Source organism: Homarus americanus, unplaced genomic scaffold, assembly GCF_018991925.1.
Source record: "Homarus americanus isolate GMGI-L3 unplaced genomic scaffold, GMGI_Hamer_2.0 scaffold32583, whole genome shotgun sequence".
Lineage (NCBI taxonomy): Eukaryota > Metazoa > Arthropoda > Malacostraca > Decapoda > Nephropidae > Homarus > Homarus americanus.
Genome location: NW_024713129.1, coordinates 12,495,395 through 12,517,668, shown reverse-complemented (window position 1 = coordinate 12,517,668; position 22,274 = coordinate 12,495,395). Strand labels below are relative to the sequence as shown.

At 40.2% G+C, this 22,274-nt stretch overlaps 1 protein-coding gene across 5 annotated transcripts in view; it reads right to left on the bottom strand.

The window, feature by feature from the left end:
• The window catches only part of LOC121867346, a 46,855-nt gene extending 26,724 nt beyond the window's left edge, over positions 1–20,131 (bottom strand). For 4 of the 5 annotated variants that reach the window (XR_006089126.1, XR_006089136.1, XR_006089135.1 and 1 more), the window contains exon 1: positions 19,093–20,131. The gene's annotated coding sequence lies outside the window, so the exon portion shown is untranslated. The remainder of the gene's footprint in view (positions 1–19,092) is intronic. The other variant, XM_042367277.1, reaches the window with a different exon arrangement.
• Positions 20,132–22,274: the final 2,143 nt, after the last annotated feature.

The following is a 22,274-nucleotide window of genomic DNA, read 5'->3' as shown; positions in this document are numbered from 1 at the left end:
GTTCAGGAAAATATTTGTTATACCTTAATCATCTATTTCCGAGTAGTTACATATTGAAGACAACTTCTGTCTTACGTCAAGAACACGTAAATTAGTTGTAGGAATGGCAGCATTCTTGTTCTGTTTTTCACTATAAATAATGAACTTAGAAACCCAACCCAACCCGAGCCGAGCTATATTACATAATTACTATAAGTATTGTCGTTGGTAAACGCGTGTATGTAAAGAAACAACAGTAAGGGGGAGGAGACAGTTAGCACCAGAATTAAATTATGGATTTGAACCAAAATTTCTGGAGGTACTATTTGTGTGATACTGAACACGATAAGGGAAGCGAAAATATATAGAGCCTATTAGAACGTAACCTGACCTCACCTACCTAGCCTCACCTAGCAACGATTGAGAAGTGGATGGACACATAATATAATAATTTTTACTGAAAAATAAAGTATAAAGTACGACACTTGCAACTCCTGTGACTAATCATTGGTGTGTCTCGACCATGGGGAGAAGTAGTCTTCGACGCATACAGTATAGAGTTAGATATTGTTAGTTTACGTGTGAAACTCGTGGTTAATATTACATAAGAACAATGGGCTCACATAGAGTATATTAAAGTCTTATAACCTACAGTATAATGATGACTTAAAGCTGACGGGGGGCAGGACTATTAGTGGTAATAAGACAACATATTTGGCATCACTCGTTGTTTGAGAAAATGTTGTATCAAAATATTCCCAATTAAACAAATAATAGTTATAGAACTGGAATATTGTCAGTGTAGGTCTGTGAGTGGGTTACTCTTTGGGGTTTTGACCATTATGACTTCTTGTGCTTCACTGTATCAAGTTATTTATTGTATATCAAGCAGTTGTACTCATCCTTGTTGAGGGATGAAGGTATCTACCATCTCCTGTGTTACTGATTATAGAGTTTTGGTTTTAAACGTCAATTACACTGTGCCAGTAAGTTTTAAAACACCTTTATGTATATTTTACCAGGAATATTGACCAATTTTAGCCTTTAATTACATTTGTTTTTAATCTCCAGAAAAAAGCCTAAAGTTGCTCCAAAAATGCCTGACATATTGTTTCAACACATGAGGTCATGACATAGATTTTGTTCAAATTTCATGTAAAGGTAATTTTTTACATGTTGATGAAGGATTTGGATTAAATTTAAAATGTTGAGTAATTGGTGTTCATGAAACATTTATATATAAATAGTGACGAAAGAAGAATTGTGGCCTCAATCAAAAATGTTTTGTTTCAGGCAGGTTGGTCCCTGGCCCAAGACGTGACAGGTGACCCCAAGGCTTCCTCTACCACCAGGGCAAGGTGAGCACTACTTCTGCTGCTGTTATTATGACACGATGGTCGCGTATTTATATTATTTTTTATTAATTTTAGATGTTAACTAAAATCTTTGTTAGTATCATGGTTATTCTTGTTAATTGAAGAGAACAATAACAGGTAAAGGTTAAGGAGAGGTTCGCCACTTTATTTTTGTCTGTTGTAATGAGTAGATACTTATCTAATAGATGAGATAAAATATAGGGATGTGAAATATACACAGTCTTCCTTCAGAACTTATGATCATTCCATCAAAACTCCCCCAGTAAGGCTGAAGGTCTTAACCACTAATGATAACAGATAACACGAGCCAACTTAACCAAACGTAATGATCTTACACATCTTACATAACTTGTGATTTGGTTAGGTTTGGTTGGTGTCTGTCGCCAATTGCTGTAGCCCCACAAACTGTTGCCATTTTGTAAGAAAACAAAGAAAGGTATTACTGTAGGTTCATAGATATTATTTTTTCCTCGACCGACCTATCAAATACTTTTACTTTAAAACAAACTGATCATTCCCGTATATAATGCGGTATAAGCGGCGACTTTCTCCTTAACCCATACAAACAAATTTATAGAAGTAAAGCAGAATGGAAGGTTAATCTGATTGTTTATTCCAGGTAGGTGAAAGTTAACAGCTCTTCGAGGGACCGTATCACACCACAACACATCACACTTCAGGTATGTGTAAGTTAGTTTTATATAATTTTTATCGAATATCGTTTTTTTTCTCTCGTGATTCTTGCCTTTTCGCCAACCGTGTATGTTCGTTATCTTTCGTGTTGAAGATCGGGATTATATTTACTATACAAAGTCTCTCGGGAATTTCTTTTTGAGCAGGTGATTTTCTAGATACTACTAATTTGCATACATATCACTAACTCAATCAACTTCCGTAACTTTGAATTCTTTTAAGTCATTATTATAGGATATTTTAACCTGTACAAGCATACCAACCCCCAAGTCTTCCGCCATTTGGTACACCTGACTACACTACGATGACGTAGTAACAACAAACGACGGTCGGGTACCACCATGGCCCATCTTGAAAAATCAAAATTTTTTACTCCATTGTATTATGACCGCCGGGATACCACAGTACACCGCGGCTGATCTTGCAATTGGTCCATAGTAAGGGACAGTCACGTGTTAGGTTAAGAGATTCAATTTGCAGTGATATTTCCTGGGCTGGTAAATTTAGCAAGTATGAGCGGGCTATTGCTGGACTATCTTTAAAAAAAAAAAAGCATTTTTGTCGGAAATTTGTATTTTTCGAATTTTTCTGGCTTTTCGTTTTCAGGTTTTGTTCTGTGGTTCCTTTGCTGCTTCTCTTGTCTTGTTGAGTTAGGTTTGGCTTACACGCCGGGAGGCTAGGTTAAGTTAGCCATATTTACTGATATTTAAACATGGTTAGGTTAGGTTCTTGATCATCCTTTCCTTTGACAAAAAAATTATTTCCTCCACCACTTTTACGATGTTCTTGATAAACTGAAGAACTTTTATCTTTTAAAAAGTTTCCTTACTCGGTTTCATAACCCTTACACCTGTTGTTAAATATTACACAATGATTCAAGTTATCTATAATAGTAAGGTTAGGTTCTGCATGTGTTCATTTACATAAGTGAGTTTCCAGGGATGCGTATGTGTGAATACTGTCCATGTATACTCCTATATGTCCTCACAGCTGATAACACGTTTTCAGTAGCCTCTAACAGTATCACAAGACCTAAAATGTGAAAGCAGATGGAGGTTTGCTTACCTTATCTCTCCCACACTTCCTGGCCACGGTGAAAACAGATTCTCATTAAGGAAAATATAATGTGATATCCACTTCATACACACTATCAGCGGGCATTAGCTGCATTTATAAGTGCATCCGCGCAAATGCGTTTCACGAAATTTGTACCCTAATCTCTTTCCCATGATCTAATCTTTAAGTATGCAAATGAACTGGTATAAAGTGCAAATGAGCTGGTTTTCAATGGTGATGAAAACAAAATGACTAGATAGGTAAAAAAATGATAAATTGAAACCAGAATTTAACTGATATGATAATGCTTGTGGCAGAATGGCTGAGAAGGCGAGGGGAAGATAGTTGCCTATAAGATAAATTAGACGAAGAGTACTGTACAATAAGCAGGGAGTCCATTACCCGATTCTGTAAAAGATTCTTACGTTAATTTCCCACCTACTGTACTCGGGGAAATTAAAAACACATTTTACTTGGTTATGTAATAGTATCTCATTGCTTCTTCAGCCGAATAATTTGCGACTCCACTCGAGATTCTTGGTTTTGGTTGGTAGTGTGTATGTGGTCGGTGCTATCGTTTTCTCAACCGTATCTGGGTGGTTGGTTGGCGGGATTACCTGTGTTAATGGTGGCTTACGGCTGCCTCCTCTGTTGCCGTACTTGCTCCTGCCTTACTTGCTGCTGTTGGCGTTCTTATCGGTGCTGGTGATCGTGTTGATGCTATGGTTATCATTTGTGGATATGATTAACCCTGTAGTGTAAGGTTTGTGCTGTGATCACTGTTGGTGGTGATTTTGAATGATGATGATGATGCTGTGATGATGATGCTGACACTGAGGTGCTGATGATGGTGAAGATGATGCTGATGGAGATGCTGACGCTGTGGTGATGATGCTGCCGCTGTGGTGATGATGCTGACGCTGTGGTGATGATGGTGATGATGCTGACGCTGTGGTGATGATGCTGGTGGAGATGCTGACGCTGTGGTGATGATGCTGCCGCTGTGGTGATGATGGTGATGATGCTGACGCTGTGGTGATGATGCTGGTGGAGATGCTGACGCTGTGGTGATGATGCTGGTGGAGATGCTGACGCTGTGGTGATGATACTGACGCTGTGGTGATGATGCTGACGCTGTGGTGATGATGCTGACGCTGTGGTGATGATGCTGACGCTGTGGTGATGATGCTGACGCTGTGGTGGAGATGCTGACGCTGTGGTGGAGATGCTGACGCTGTGATGATGCCGGTGTAGTTAGTATTGGTAATGGTGGTGTGAATTGCCAATGATGATGGGTCATATTGGTGCCAAACTTATCGCTAATGGTGATGGTGTTAGTGGTGTTGCAAGAGTATCAGGTGGTGTTGGTGACGCTAATGTTGTTTGTGGTGCTAATGGTGTTGATGGTGGTGGTGATGATGTTCGTGGTGATAGTGGTAATAGTGATAGGGATAATATTCATAATGTTGGGATAGTGATAGTGGTAGCGATGGTGGTGGTTATGGTGAGGACGATGATGGTGTTAGTAATCATATTGATGTTGATAGCAGCTTTAATATATCTGTTGGTAACGGCATGTTTACTGTTACTACTACTACTACCGTTATCACTGTTTAAATGTGGTGGCTGCTGTCACCCTTACGATACTGATAATATTTTACTTTATATTTCTTTTACTTGTTATTGCTGCGTCTATTTTTCGTTAATACTACTTCCCAATGCTGTTATTTACTCTGTTAATGTTACCGATTCTCTTGCTGGAAATGTTGCTGTTGTTGTCAGAGTTGCTGTTACACTTCTGCTATCATTGGTGCTGCTCTAGTGGTTATTGCTGTTATGTATGTGACGTTAATACTACAACGAATATCACTACCAGGAGTGTGTGTGTGTGTGTGTGTGTGTGTGTGTGTGTGTGTGTCTTTATCACCACTGTTCACGCTGCTGCACTTGCTGTTATTGAGGCTGCCACAACAGCTGTTTTTGTCGCTGTTGTGCTGTTCTCCGGTACCCAAGAATAACATGACATTTCTCTTCTTGAACTCTGCTGCAAATACTTCCTACACTATAGTTTTTGTTTTCTAAAGGTATTATCTCAATCACGACCCTTTCAACCTATTGGGAGGTAGTGTGTAACGCTGTGTAGCTAAAACTTTACTCTTGACAGTTTACCAATACGTTTTCTTCTTTTATATGTGTGTGGTGGGATCAGGGTTGGAGTTCTTAATGGATAATGCAAGTAAAAAAAACAAGTTTGTACGAGTTTGTGAGAGGATCATTGTTTAAGCTTTACCTAAACATATTGAGATAAATGTTTGAAATATGTTATTGGGTAATTTTGTGTAGGGTTTGAGTAATATGATTGATTTGTATACGTGGAGGGGATTCTAGTTTTGGTTTTAACGAGGATAATGCGAATGAAAGGTTAGGTTAGGTTTGGTTTATAATACGTGATTGAAACGTTATCCATGTAAAGAAAGTTGTCAATACGTGGTGATTGGCATGGTTAATGGGCCTAGTAAGGTGCTTAGACATTAGTCGGAGTTTAAAAGAACTTGGATAACTAGGAAACACAACGTTTTCGAGTTAACCAGTTGAGAATCATCACTGAGGCGTTAACCATAAGAAAAAAAATGTATTCAGTGTCCTGCATGAAACGTTAACCATATTTTTGTTTTATTTTTACGTTTTTGATGAAATTGAAGTATTATTTGACGTTAGCCAAAGAAGAATATTTTTCTGATATTCAACATGCATGAAGTATTAATTAGACTGTGGTATTATATTTGATCGCTAACCATGGAAAAAAAATGTGTTGATGTTGTGGGTGGGTGAAAAATAATACAATAAAAGTACTTTGTATTATATCTGGGACGTTAGCTTCAGAAACAGCAACAAAGTAAGGAGGATCGTGGCGAGGTTTTAAACGAAATAAAAAAAATCGTAATATGGGATGTGTGCCACTAAGCTCTTTGGCTCGGGCTGTGTTGCCAACTTAGTCTGGTGTTGGTGGCAAGGCTCAGAACCTGTCTCCTGCGGGGTTTTTGATGTTGCTGCCGTTGGTAACACTACAGCAGAGAGAGAGAAAGAGAGAGAGATAAACCTTACATCCTGAACTTTATTTAGAGTGTAAATCCTATAATGTTAGTGTTCTATAAACTATCAGATAATCCGTCTTTTAGATTTGCATAGTGAAATGCTTTTATCTCTCCATTTGCATCTTTTATTTAACCTTTCAGTTTAGATATACGGATATCTACATAAGCATTAGTCAGCACTATGAATGCCTTTTAGCACTGATTCATTAACCAACGTAGAGCATTTTTATAGTCTACATCCCCGACTATGACAACACGAGCTGTTCATTGTCATCAGTATAATCATTTTTGAACCCACTTAGCATAGTACAGGATGTCTACTAGCTCCTACGGTCCTGTAAAAAATCCTACCCAAAAAAATATTAAAAAACCAAGGCCAATCCTAATCCCAGTTCAGAACTTCTGTATATTTGTATCAAACTAAAAAGTAATGTTGTCGGATCCACTGTGGTGATTGTTAGTGTATTACCTACCTTCCTGGGAGTGTCTTGATCACCTAATAATAATAATAATAATAACCACAACAACAGAGGATATTATCAGGTGCCGAGAATACATTATAAAGTTTCTGAATATATCCGGCCAATAAATTAAGGGACAAAAAAAAAAATAAAAAATAAACAAATATTTTTATATATTGAAACGATTGCCTAGTCATTTAATAATTCCTAAAATATGGACCAAATTCTGTAGTTCCCATATTTCATAAAATTTAGATTCTTCGGAAAATTCTACTTCAACATCTGAACTTAGTAGACACCTGAACTTAATAGCACTATGAAGATATATAAAGTGATATGCATATATAGTATTATTATAGAACACAATGACAGCTGGTTATTATTAAAGAAACTTGGTAATTTAACATACAGGAGGAAACAAACTGATGATGTTATAGATAATTGAGGAACTGTGATGATAATGAATGATTTATTATTACATGTTGGGATGCTGAGGTTGTCTAGTTATGTTCTCAGTTGGCTGTTTCCATCTCGGGTCCTCTCTCTCTTCTCAGCTGAATGGTGACGTAATCTTAGCTAATTGATGACGTCATCTCACCTGATTAATCACCTTCTCTCGACACGTTATGTCCTTTGAACTGATTAATTCTCGACTGATGGATTATGTCAGTGAAGTGCCCCACCATAGTTCATTGATTACGTCATCTCAGTTGATTACATTATCTCAATTGATTACGTATGTCAAATCACCTGGTTAATTACGCCTTCTCAGCTTGTTAGTTCTCTCAGCTGACCGATGACGTTGACTTGACTGATGGCTCGCATGGGTTAACTAATTATGTCATATCAACTGACTAATTACATCATCTTAAGCTAATTGCATCCATTCAGGTGAGTTGGTCCTCTTCACCTGAGTTGATCGTCTTGGTTGGCTGATTAACTTTCTCAGGTGATCGACTCCTCTCAGGTTACGAAGGTGTGTCTCTCTCTCCTTTCTTTCTTGCTTTCTTTCATTCACTCTATATATCTCTCTTTCTCTCCTTCTCTCTCTCTCTGAAACTGTTCATTGCAAACATGGCACGGTTTATAATACAATATATGTTGCAATTGCACGCCACCACCACCACCACCAGCAGCTAGTATCCATTTGTGAATATCATGCAGTGTCCTTGTTGGTACAGTGGATTATGGTGTACCAGGTATTGTGTTTCAGGTGACAAGGAGAGACTGGGAACATTTTGCTACAGCTCAACACCACAAACACACCATCATCTGGGTCCATTGTCGTCCCCTGGAAGTTGCACAACATTGTACTTTCTGTTGATAATAAGAATTTCCCATGTAACAAATCATGAGTTTCTACGTTGATGCTCTTGGCGTTATGTGAGTTAGTCTGGAAGATAAGATAATGTATATGAATTGTTATTTAAGATATATACATTTTCTCACTTTTTGTATATACATTAAGATCAAAAGTGATATGTAACCCTAAAATTTATAAGTAACGGTGTTAAATAATGCATACACACTATTACATTAGTATCCTTGGTATTATGTGGAATATCGTTGTCTTGTAATCCTGTATGAGTGTATGAGTATTACCGTATTTCACTGTATACGCTATCGTCTCGGGTCATTCATACACGACATCAACTTTTACAGTATACCATTGTGTATTATTGGGGTCTTCGGATATATACACACATTTGTATTTCTTCAGTTATAGGACTTGAGTTATTCAGTCAATCAGATTTTCATGTATGTATAACAACTCAAATGAATAACTATTTCTGGCCTAATTTGTTTTTCATATCTTCATTACAAAACTATGTGCTTCACCACCGTCGTCACTATCATTGTCACCATTATCACCACCATCAATGTCACCATCACCATTATCACCACCATCAATGTCACCATCACCATTATCACCATCATTATCACCATTATCACCATCATCATCTTCGACGCTGGGATTAAGGTCTTGCTGAGTAAGCGGGGAATACGAGCCTAATACTGATCTCTTGCGCGCTAATTTCTGTCCTCATCACCGCCTTTCATGAGCAGTCCACCCACACCCCTCCACCCACACCCCTCCACCCACACCCTCCTCCACCCACACCCTCCTCCACCCACACCCTCCCCACCCACACCCTCCGCCACCCACCCCTCCGCCACCCACACCTCCACCACCCACCCCTCCTCCACCCACGCCCTCCTCCACCACCCTCCCTCCACCCACCCCCCCCTCCACCCCGCCACCCCACCCCTCCCTCCCCACCCCACCCCCCACACCCCCTCCCCACCCCCTCCACCCACACCCCTCCACCCCACCCCTCCTCCCACCCCTCCACCCACGCCCTCCTTCACCCCACCCTCCTCCCACCACACCTCCACCTACCCTCCTCCACCCCCTCCCCTCCCCCACCCCTCCTCCCACCCACACCCCCTTTTCCACCCCACCCCTCCACCCACACACCCCTCCTCCCCCCACACCCCTCTTCCCACCCACCCTCTTCCACCCACCTCTTCCCCACCTCCCACCGTCCACCCCACACCCCTCCCACCCCACACCCCTCCACACCCCCTCCCTCCTCCTCCACCCACCCCCTCCACCCCACCCACCCACACCCCTCCCACCCACACACCCTCCTCCCACCCACACCCCTCCTCCACCCACCCCTCCTCCACCCACACCCTCCTCCACCCACCCTCCTCCCACCCACCCCTCCACCTTCCCACCGCCCACCCACCCCCTCCCACCCACCCCCCCTCCACCCACCCCCCTCCCACCCACACCCCTCCTCCCACCCACCTCCCACCCACCACCCACCCCATCCCACCCCCACACCTCTTCCCACCCACACCCTCTTCCACACACCCCCCACCCCACCCACCCACCCTCACACCTCCACACCACCCCTCCACCCCCCCCCATCCCCCCTCCCCCCCCTCCCACCCTCCCACCCCACCCTCCTCCACCTCCATCCCTCCACCCACCCTCCCCTCCACCCACCCCTCCTCCCACCCCACCTCCCCCCACCCCTCCTCCCACCCCACCACCCCCCACCCCCCCCCTCCCCCCCCCCTCCTCCCACCCACACCCTCCTCCATCCCCACCCTCCTCTCCTCCCACCCCCCTCCCACCCCACCCCCTCCACCCACCCCCTCCCCCACCCCCACCCCCCTCCCACCCCCACCCCCCTCCACCCCACCCCCCTCCACCCACCTCCTCACCCCACCCTCCTCCACCCACACCCTCCCCACCCTCTCCACCCACCACCCTCCTCCTCCCACCCATCCCCTCCCCCACGCCCCTCCACCCCCCCCCTCCACCTACACCCCTCCACCCACACCCTCCTCCATCCACACCCTCCTCCATCCACACCCTCCTCCACCCACACCCCTCCACCCACATTATCCCTCTCCCTCTCTCTCATCCTTTAATTTTCTATTTGCTTCTCACTTCTTTCTGTTCTGTTCTTCTTTCTTCATTTATCTTCTTATCTCCACAATTCCTTCTTCTTTCTTCACTCCCTCTGTTTCCCCTTATCCTTGTCTTATTCAGTATGACTTTCATCAAAACTTTCTCTTCTCCTTTCTCTCTCTACCCTACTCACCATCCCCTCTTCCACCTTTTTTATTCCATTTCCCTCTTCTACATTTCACTTTCCCCCGTTATTTTCGTTTTCTTCCTCTCCCTTTCTCTCCGCGTCTCTTATGTCGTCTCCTCTCTCTTTACTTTCTCTTTCGCCTCCTTTTCTTCACCCCTTCCCTCTCGCTCTACACCCATTCCCTCTCCTCCTACACTCATTCCCTCTCCTTCTACACTCCTTCCTTCTCTTCCTCTCTCCTCTCTTTTCCCTCTCACATTAGACCGTAACTCGTGTGTGTGTGTGTGTCCCCCGCCTCACAAATTTCATCTCTCACTTTTCTTTCATTTATCACCGTTTTGCCCCTTCCTCGTTTTTCACCCTACCCCTATCCATCATTATTCTTCCCACCGTGTTTACTGCTTTTTCCCTCTTCTTCCTCATTTATTACTTTCTCTTCTTTGTTTTCTTTCTTTCTTATTTTCTTGATTTTTTTGTCTTGTAGTTTTCTTCTTCTCTTCCCTCTCTAATTACTTTCTTTTCTTGTTTTGTTATTTTCTATTGTTACTTTACTATTTTTCTCTTTATTACTTTCTCTTCTTGCATCACTGCTTTCTCTTCTTGCATCACTGCTTTCTCTTCTTGCATCACTGCTTTCTCTTCTTGCATCACTACTTTCTCTTCTTGCATCACTACTTTCTCTTCTTGCATCACTACTTTCTCTTCTTGCATCACTACTTTCTATTCTTACGTTATTTGGCCATTCTTCCTTCTATCATTCCGTCTTTTCCCACCTTTCTCCTCCTGTTTTTTCCTCTTCATTATCAATTATGTTTTCCCCTCCTCATTTATTATCTTCTTTCCTCCTAAGATTATCTGTAATTATAGATAATCCTTCTATAATCTCCCTCTCTACTCTCACTCCCTTTATCTTTATACTCACTCCCTGTATTCTCCCTTCTTTCCTCCACCTCTTCACTTTTCCTCTCTACCTCCCTCCTTGCGTTCCTCCTCTCTCTCTCTCTGCATTCCTTCCTTCATTCCTTCCTTCCTCCATTTCTATTCTCCCCGAACTCGCTCTTCTTTCCTTCCATCTCCCCCCTCCCCTCTCCTTACCACTCATCCACTCACCCTCTTGCAGTCATTCCCCCCACACACACACTGCCACAGTTTCAGCAATCAACGATCAGAGGAAAAGTGGCCGGCAATTTGATTTATTCATCGTTTATTCACAGTGTGGGATGGGTCATCATACCCCCAGATTGTAAGGAAGATGGAGGTAGTCTTTTATTATGTGGGTTGGGTTGGGTTGGGTTGAGTTGGGTTGGGTTGGGTTGGGTTGGGTTGGGTTGGGTTGGGTTGGGTGCATAGAATATCAATCAAGTGAGCAAACTGACGAGTTACCCCAAAAGATGAATTCGCTGCTTGTTACACGTAACTATTATATATATTGAATTAACCCCAATATTTTGAAGACTCGGTTAGGTTTGCAAATTGGTGATGAATAATAAATTTTAAATTATGGAGAGAAAATTTTCTTCAGGTTAAAGCTTTTTTTTTTGTAACATCTATCGATATTTTCGGTTACTTCTTCCTTATCGTTCGTTCTTTGTTTCCCATCTTCATAAAACCTTCGATTTACTGGTCTGTCATCTCGCTTTTCTGTGTCATCTCTTCCATTCGAGTGATCTTCCCTCTCTTCAGTTATTTTGTGTGTCATTTTACATGTCTTTGGTCATGTTCTCTATCTGGTTCATATCTCCTGTCAATATGTCACTTGTTCGGATCATGTCACCTATCTGGGTCATGTCACTTGTCTAGATCACGTTACCTGCCCGTCTCACCTGGCTGGTGGCCCTCACCCCACCACTTCACAGTCTCACAGTAAATGACAACTCTGGTCATAGAAGTGCTTTCCAGATCAGTCACAAGCGTTGGCCTTTAAAACTTCAACTGTTGAGCTGTGCATTTAATTACTAAAGTCCGTTCACCTCTCCATCTGAACAACGAACCCCTGAGAGATTCAGACTCGTGAACCGGAAGCAGTAGACTGATACATATATGCTATTCATAAATGCTTCAGATTCATGAGTCTGAATCCCAGGGTTCGTGGTTCAGGGAGGAGAGACAAATGCTCGTTTAGTAGTTAAGTGCACATCTTTGTTTATAAACACTTATGGTTCAAATTGATGAGAGACATTTCCCATCAGTCTTAACCTCCTTGTTTGTCTCTCACACACGCCGATGGTCCAATAAAGTATACTAATTAACAGATAAACAGTATTAAGATTAACGGGTATAAACAGTGGTGAGGAGGGTTCGGCGATACGGAAGAGGGATCGAAAGAAAAAAAAAGTCATATAATTGGGTGAATCGTGTGGCCCTATCAGCGAAGCCTGGCAATGGTTGATATAAATCGAAGGGACACTGAAATTCACTGCCCTTATGCAAATGTAGTGCAGGGGGAGAACAGGTGGACGTGCGAAAATGCAAATTACCTGATTGCAAACATGGTAGATATGCTAATAAATTAACCAGGTGTGTGACGTAAAACAATAATGGAAAAGCTTCAAATCAAAAGTAATATATTCTGTATAGCGGACATATTAAATCTCATTAAGGGACCGTTGTGGTTTAGTGATTTTTTTCGCGAGACGGAGCCCCCCCACCCCCCACTAACTGTGTGTGTGTGTGTGTGTGTGTGTGTGTGTGTAATCGCATATGCCCGTGTTATCAGTAAAGGAAGTTATACATAAATACATTCTGAAACACCCCCCGCACACAAACACACAAACTGACACACACACACACACACACACACACACACACACAATATTCGAAATCAAATAATGTTTTCTGGTTTTTTTTTTGACGTGAAATTCAAATTATTCTACCCATTTCGTGACGCAGTTTTACCACGAGAAAGAATTTTTGTCCCCGACTGTACTGTACACTTTAAAGAGATAATCCCAACATTGACGGAGGTACTTTAGTCTGGCCATGGATGAGTTACTTTAATCTGGCCATGAAGGAGTTACTTTAATCTGGCCATGAATGAGTTACTTTAGTCTGACCATGGAGGAGTTACTTTAATCTGGCCATGAATGAATTACTTTAGTCTGACCATGGAGGAGTTACTTTAGTCTGGCCTTGGATGAGTTACTTGATTAATTCTTGACTACGATGCTGCCGGAACACTGCTGCTGCTTCGTTCGCCTGTATAAATCACTCAGCCGTGGTAGTGATATATAAACCCGTATATATATAAATAAAAGTAACAAAACGTATCAGCCTGTGCGGTAGTCCTGCCTGCGGGTCGGATAAATTTGATTACTGTATCTCAAAGGATCGTGTGATGCATTTGTAGCATTTAGGGGATCCAGCTGTGCTCTACAAATATAATGTATGATTTGTACATTTTTTTACTCTATATATAATAGGTATATCCCAAATTATATACTGTATATTGGTAATTAGTTCATTATATCTTTATTAAAACTACAAGAGAAAAATAGTTAAAGAGAATAAAGGTAAATACTAATACAAATACGTATTCACACACACACACACACACACACACACGAGTGATTCCTTAAGAGCAACATTATGAAAAGTAGGAAGTTCATCCCAAAATATGTAAATGGCTGAGGTGTGGGGTTGAGGAGATGGAACGGCATGGGGTGGTGGGAGGGTGGGTGGGGAAGTGGGGACGACGAGTGGCTTTGGGGAAGTGGTGTGGGAAGTGGGAGGCGAGTGGTGGTGGTTGGGTGAGGGGCTATGGTGGAGTGAACTGTGGGGTGGGGAAGTGGGGGCGACGAGTGTGGTTGGTGGTGGGGGCTTGTGTTAGGTGAGGTTGGTGAAGGGCGACAGTGGTGGAGGTGGGGGTGGGTGGCTAGTGTGTAGGTTGGTGGGGAAGTGGGGACGAGGTGGGTGGGTGGGAAGTGGGGCGGCTTGTAGGTGGGTTGGTGAGGGAAGTGAAGTGGTTTGTGGGGAAGTGAGAGCGATGGGTGGGTGGAACATGGGGTGGCGTTGGAGTGAGTACGGAGAGAATGGACGTGGTGGGTGGGTGTTCCCTTTATGTACTCTGGTGGTAGCGTCACCGCCCACTCCCAGCCTTGGCTTTGTTTACTGAATTGGTTATCATCATGTGGGAGGTGGAGGTTCTTTGACGGCTGTGTAGGATGTGTCTGTCTGTCTGTTTGTCTGTGTCTGTCTGCCGAGAAAAATACAGAGTGACAGATATAAAAAAAAATAAAGAATACTACTGAAAATCAAAAGGTGTTTCGATTTAAAACTTCCAAAATTTTGTCTTTTCTCTCTCCTTCCTCCCTCTCTCCCAAAAGTCTGGAATTAGAAAGTATAAAAGTAAACAGAACATGCAGTCAACTGTCTGCTGGCCGGGAGCCTCTGTTTACAATATTATAATGTGTGGTGCACCAACAGTCAACACACGGCCGTAACACTTGTAAAAATATGACCGAGAGAGAACTACAGCTTTTTTTTATTATTTTTTGGAACTTATACAAAGGTTTTTTTTCCCCCTAACTTCCCGACCAAATAATTTTCCTCATTATTCACACTTGGATGCCAGGAAAAGTTTGACCAGAAACTTTGAAATAATAAATGAGTTTTGTCTTAACTTATAATAAATAGCTTTAATATTTCCCCTTGTGTTCTAGACATGCAAGTCGTAGGGGTATACAGTATACCTAACCTAACCTAGAATGGCAGGCCGTAGGGGTACAGTGAAACCTCCATATAACGGACTTTGATCTATATAATCCGTTAGATGGAGGATTTCACATCTATCTCGATATAACGGAAACTCCTCCCCATTTAGTCCCTTAAATAGAGCTCTCACTAACGGGAACACCATAGCTGTCCCCTGAATAAACCAACTGTATAACGTACTCTCAAGGAGTACTTCAAGATAACCTGGACAACTTGCCAATATCCCAGACTAAGCATCCCCCCCCCACCCCCCTACAACACCGTCCGCAAATCGATTAACATCCATCAAGTTTCCAATTACTGCTGACTAGACAGAATCACAAAGTCAAAAGATACATGCTAATAATTTCACTCTTGCCTGGTGTATCGAACTCGTGACCTTTCACTTGCGAGACGAGTGTACTGACCATTATGCCATAGTATCACTGTTTGATACGTTCACCACAGGTATAATTGTGTTATATTATACTTCCTGAATTGCGTATCATTGCATATAATTGATCTCGAATACAAAATATGGATATAATATACAGTATAATTACTCCCATCAAAAACAAAAATTATACAACTTTTATTTATGTTTCCTATAATTATCTCTATATAAGTGAGTAATATCCTTCCAATCTATACAAATAATCCCGACCAATCAGAAACAAGATAATATTAAAAAAAAAAATATCATTGGTTTATATATATATATTTCTGATACCCTGATGAATATTTCTATAAAGGAGTGAACGTGGAGGCGCCAGCTGGGTTATAGAGAATGCTGATTGCTGGGGTCATAGAAATTGTGTGTCGTTTGGCTCCCTATAGCAGTGAGAGGGAGTGTGGCTGGAGGTGCAGGTAGACCAGGTTAATTAGTGAGTGTTGAAGGGGAGAAATATGTAATATCTCTGTGTGGATGGATATTAATAGTGATAATAATGATAATAATAATAATAACGATAATAATAATAATAATAATAATAATAATAATAATAATAATAATAATAATAATAATAATAATAATAATAATAATAATAATGATTTTCTCTACGTTAATATTTTTAGACAATTTACCGAATTCATTTATAATTAATTTGTCCTTTTTTTCATATTTCATTAAAAAATATATTGAGGAATTATGGTTCACTTAACACTGTTGAAGACAAAATAAAAACGATGATTATTTTAAAAGATAAAAAAAAAGAAAAAGAAAATGTAAAAAAAATCTCTTAATATAAAAATGTAAAACTTGATCGAGTTCATTAAGACGAAAAAAATCGTAAATAAGAGACTTGAGTTTTGAAATAATGAAGGATGAATTATAAGGCTCCAATAGCTCGTGAATTAAGTGGTATATAATGATTTTTGTGTAATATAATGAGTAGGTATTTCTCTCTCTCTCTCTCTATCTCCTCCTCTCTTTGTCTCTGCGTTTCTCTTTGTCTGTCTCTCCCTCTCTTTATATATATATATATATCTCTCTCTCTTTCTGTCTCTTTCTGTTTCTTCTCTCTCTCCTCCCCTTCTCTCTTTCTCTCTGTATCTCTTCGTTCTCCCTCTTCTCTCTTTCGGTTTCTTCTTCTCCTCTCCCCCCTCTCTTTCTCTATCTCTTCTGTTCCCCCCGTCTCTCTCTCTCCATATATATATTCAAGCCGATAGAATTAAGGTATAGATGTCAGAGAGAATGTTGAAAGTCAGTCAAAATAGCTAAGGCTTTGAGGTGAAGGAAAGGGGGAGTGAAAAGGAAAGATAAAAAAAAATGTTGTTGAATTCGCATGCGTAGGTGAGGGGGTGGTGGTGGTGGTAATGGCGGCGGTGGTAGCCTGGACTTCCCTCTCTGATATATGCAGGTGAAACGCGAGTCGATGTCAGCAGATGTAGCTAGTAGAGCGAGGCTAAGCTGAAAGGAATTTTTGAGCGTTAAATGTGGGGTTTAGAGAGAGAGACGACACGACACGACACGACACGACACGACACGACACGACACAGGGCAGAAGATAGGGTAGATAGTTAGGATGAGTCTCTTTGGATTAAGGAAAGCGATGAACTAAGTGCGTAAAGGTGGATAAGAGGAAGAAGGAAAGGAAGCAAAGGATAACGACACTAAAAAAAGAGGCATGCAGGAGAGTTTGATTAATAAAGAGGGAAGGAGGAAACACTAAATTAGGAGGTGGAAGAGCTCGATAAATCAAGGACGTAGAGAGATATAGGATAAACGTAGAAACAGATCCCCCAAACGAAAGGATGGAGGGAGTGAGAATGAACTTTGCTTGAGTGCGTCTTGTATAGTAGACGATCACACTCACTCACTCACTCACTTAGCTGTGTTGAGGAGACCCATCGCCTCACAGAAGAGAAACTAAGATCGTTTACAGAAACTTGGGATTATTTTTCTCAACCTGAGGAGATATTGTCTTCCCCTCACCCCTTCCCCCACCTCTACCCCTTCCCCTCACCTTCCCCTCCCCTCTCCTTTACCCACCCTCTCCCCTCCCCCCATCCCCACCCTCCTCCCTGCTCTTTCCACCAAGCATTTTACACATATACAAAGTGTGTGTGTGTGTGTGTATACCTGTATGTATGTCTGTGTCTGTCGGTATAAGAATGTTTGTATGCCTGATTGCGAGTGAAATTTTTAAGAACTGTAGACCAAGTCTGAATAAATAGCGTCATTGCCATAGTATACAAAATATATTGAACTATGACGAAAGCTGATGTTCGTTATAGAAATAATATATCACAGTATAGATCTATTAAACACCTTTTTATATATCACATCTAACAGTGATATATGTATATATTTTAATTTACCATAATGTTGTTAGGTTAGGTTAGGTTAGGTTAGGTTAGGTTAGGTTAGTTTAGTTTAGTTTAGTTTGTTAGGTTAGGTTATGAGAAGTCAAACATTCAATACACGTAAGGAACTATTTCCTTTTATCAATCATGGGACCAATAATGTAAGAGCTCGTACAGCAAGTGGGAAAATATTCATTGATGTTAGCTTTCGCGAATAGCTTCCAGTCAGCGTGTTAACAAGCGATTACTGAAAGCTACAAGTGTAATTACAGACTGGGTGTTACTTTTTCCTCTCGAGTTCAGTCATTGGATTTGAGTTGAGGGAATGTTTACCTGGAGATCAATTAGTGGGATCCCAAATGTCATTGTGAGGCGGTTGAGCTCATATAGTGTGACAGTGACGCAGAGGAAGTGTGTGAATGTGCTTAGGGTTAGGTTAGGTTAGGATTGAGGCAGGTTAGGTTAGGATTGAGGCAGGTTAGGTTAGGATTGAGGCAGGTTAGGTTAGGATTGAGGCAGGTTAGGTTAGGATTGAGGCAGGTTAGGTTAGGATTGAGGCAGGTTAGGTTAGGTTTGAGGCAGGTTAGGTTAGGATTGAGGCAGGTTAGGTTAGGATTGAGGCAGGTTAGGTTAGGATTGAGGCAGGTTAGGTTAGGATTGAGGCAGGTTAGGTTAGGATTGAGGCAGGTTAGGTTAGGTTAGTATTGGGACAGACACAATCAGATATTAATGTTGAAATCAAATTTGGATTATCTTTAATTTATAAATATCTTAAGATCTGGGAACAATAAGAGAAGATTTTACTCATATACAGGAAACACCGGGAGTTTATATTGGGTTAAATTTGATATAGAAACTTGTAGGATTTTACTTAGTTTTAAAATATGAGTTTCATTTTCTGCGTCAAATTGTCAAATCCTGCGAAGCCATTATTTTACCCAATCAATCAGTCAGTCAGTGAATGAATGAATGAATGAATGAGGCAGTCAATCAATCAATCAATTTAATGAATGAATGAGTCAATCAATCAATCAATCAATCAATCAATCAATCAATCTATCTATCTATCTATCTACACACGCACAAAATAGTTAATAAATAATAACATATATTCAGCAAATAAATAACGTCTTCCCGAACGATGAGACTGTTATGTTATTGCTCATAATTACCGACGTGATAGTACCCATTACAAACAGGTTATTCTTATCGTAATTACTATCAGGTAATTTGAACACCTGTGGATAACGAATACATCTTCAGAAGAGAAAATCAAATGTGTATTGATTAAAAGACTATTAAAAAAAATCATTTAATTTCTTACCTGTTAATTACCGTAGTTTTTGCCTTACAGTAGATGATTCAGTACACTGTTCTGATACGTAATGTTGGAAAGAAATGTAGTTACCTGCGTGTGTGTGTTTCTGAATATATCAGCTGTTTCTATCACACAGGAAATTTATAATATATATTTTAGAATTTTTTTCACACAGTATAAACCTGATTTGTCTTCAGAGCATAAAAAAAAGTAGCTTATTTCGTTCACTTTTGTTTTATTTTTCTTAATTTTTTTCCCAAGATATCAGTTTTAGTAATGTAATTATTGTTAAAAGTTGATAAGGTAATAGTATTTATTTTCACTTTATTTTATTGGGTGGCTCTATGCACTTAACACTACGAGTCTGTTATCTTCGACGATTACTGTGACCTTTTGAACCTTATTCGTAAATAGTAATCTTATCTTCTGATCACTTAATACATGGGATTTCTGGACGCGAGTGATTTTCTGGTATACAATAGTCGATATTATCAACGTGTTTGTCCACTTTCTTCAAACTTTTTCTTTTTCATGTAGATTTATCAATTTTATCTATTCATTAGTTTCATCCAATTGGCAGATATAGACTAGAATTGGTTGGTGTGTGTTCCAAGTTATAAAACCCGAGAATATTTTGCGGGTATCAAGTTTACATTCAAACACTTGTCCATAAGATAGTGCCAAGCCTTTGTTCCGTTTATTGTTGAAAGATGACAAAACAAAAATTCCCTTGAAAAACCACTGGGATCGATGCACCACCTGTTTTGTTTCGTGAAAATCTATCAATGAATAATTTGATCTCGTGGGCCTAAGGGTTTTTGGTTCCTGTAGCGAAGCATGGTGACCTTATGAACAGCTGGAGGTGAAATAACACACAACTTATCATCCCAATTCACCCTCTGATCATGAAATCATGATCAGGTAGTATTTAACCTGCAGAAGTAGCAGTAGGGGGGGTAGAGATGCGGTGTATGTGTGTGGTGGGAGGTGCGGAGGAGAGACGCGTGCTGTTGGGTGAAGGGACCGCGACACTGAGCGTTTCACGTCGCCCCGAACACTGGGTCCTCTCGCTCGCTCACACCTCGGCATTCCCACACTCACCTGCGCGCTCACCACCACTACACAAGCGCGTTAAATTCGCTCCCTCGCACTCTTTTTTTTTTCCCTATTTTTTGCTCTTTTTCTTGTTTTGATCACTTGTTTTGCTCCCAACACCCTTCCATTTGTTGACACAACCTTACCCTCTCTCGTATGTCAGTCTAATAGGTTTGCATTCTCAACACCACCGCTCCTTTAATTCGCTTCAATCTTTCGTTGTGTTGTCTAAACCTATTTCCTGCAATTGTCAATATTTTTCATCCACACTTAACTTCATACTTGTATAACACAAACTCCTCTACTGAACCTTATTTCTTATTTTTTTAGATCACCGCATTTACTGATTTAATTTTCATGATGTTTTTATTCTCAGCAAATAATTGTAATCTTAAGTTTAATCACCTGGAAAATACCTGGTTTTTCAATTAGTGGCTGAAAAACCTGGAAAATACCTGGATTTTGGTTATGTGTATAGGAAAAGTATCAAGACTTTTGCAAAATTAGTAATCTTGTTAAACCTCATCCAGACGAAAAGGTTTAATAATATTTTAAGTACGACAATAAATTAATGTTCTCAATAAGTTTACGGTTTGTTATATTACATAAACCGGAACTGTCATTTGTAAGCCATCACGTTTTTTAAGTAGTAATGTTGTTAAGCTTCTTCCTTCATCCGGCATTGTTAGGGGATAAAAAATATGTAATTCATACCATTATTAAGTTTAATCTCCTCTCAACTCATCATATGTATGTAGCTGTCTGTCTGTCTGTCTGTCTGAAAACGTATTTAAGAAAACCATCTCAAGCATCTGACGTCACAGGGTACCTTGGGTGGTGGTGGTGGTGGCGAAAGAGTCCAGATATACAGTAAAGTCATAAGGGCCACGAGATCCTAAGTCAAGGTGGAGGTAAACGACAAACATCACAGGAATTAAAACAGTGTAGAAATATTAGATAATTAAATGAAAGATCAGGTGTTAATACAGGTAATTGATATAACCTGATAACTTGTCAGTACAAACAAAATGTAAAGTAGAAGAATATTACATAAAAATTGTGTGTACATTTTTATGGAACTTATAAAAAAGAACATTGAGTGTTAAATAAGAGAGGAAATTAATATGTTATGTTAAAAAAAATGTTAGATATTATAGATTCACGTTAAGCTCTGTATTGTCATGACCAACCATTCTTTATTTCATTCCTCCCCCCCCAAAAAAATGCCTTCATGCGCTCCAATGGATGGTTTTAATTCGCCAGAAGTGAACGTTAACTTGTGAAAAAATAAAATTTTTTAATATCATTTACATCCTGTTATTCGTTCGTTAAAGGACGTTACTTTTTTCATTTCAAGTCAATTAAAATCATCATATTTCAGTCCCCTTACTTTTGCTAAATTCTCTTTCTGTCTTTCTTTCTTTTTTCTCCTATCCGTTCACAGTATTAGGTTAGGTTAGGTTAGGTTAGGTTAGGTTAGGATAGATTAGGTTAGGTTAAGATATGTCAAGATAGGATAAGATAGATAAGGTGAGGATAGGTTAGGGATCAATACTTAACTTCCTGTTGGAATATTAACTCACTCACTCTGCCTAACTTCGTCTGTTTATTGAACCAGTCCTCGTGCAGTCATTCAACACCTGAGCTACAGTATTTACAATTTACTTATTCATTCGTAAAGGAATTTAACTTCTGCCATTCCAGATATTACCTATATAAAGTTGTTAGCGTTCAAGCAAACTATATACTGTATATATAACGTGTGGGGGCATATACACTGGTCTTATAATTAAACCTAAATTCTGCGAACTATTATTTTTAAACGATGTATTTTATCAGTTAATAAGCCCATTGTATTCTTACATAATAGAATGCCATTTTCACAGCACCAAGTTAGTTTACCAGTATATAAGAGACGTGTCATTTTTATAAGATAACATCCATGTAAGTTTATACATTTTCCATAAATTAGTCCATATTTATTGCATCCTTGAATATATATATTTTTTGTATCAGGAATAATTATATCCAAGAAACAACACACACACACATTAGGGTCGTTGAGTATCAAGTTTATAAATCAGTTTGTAGTC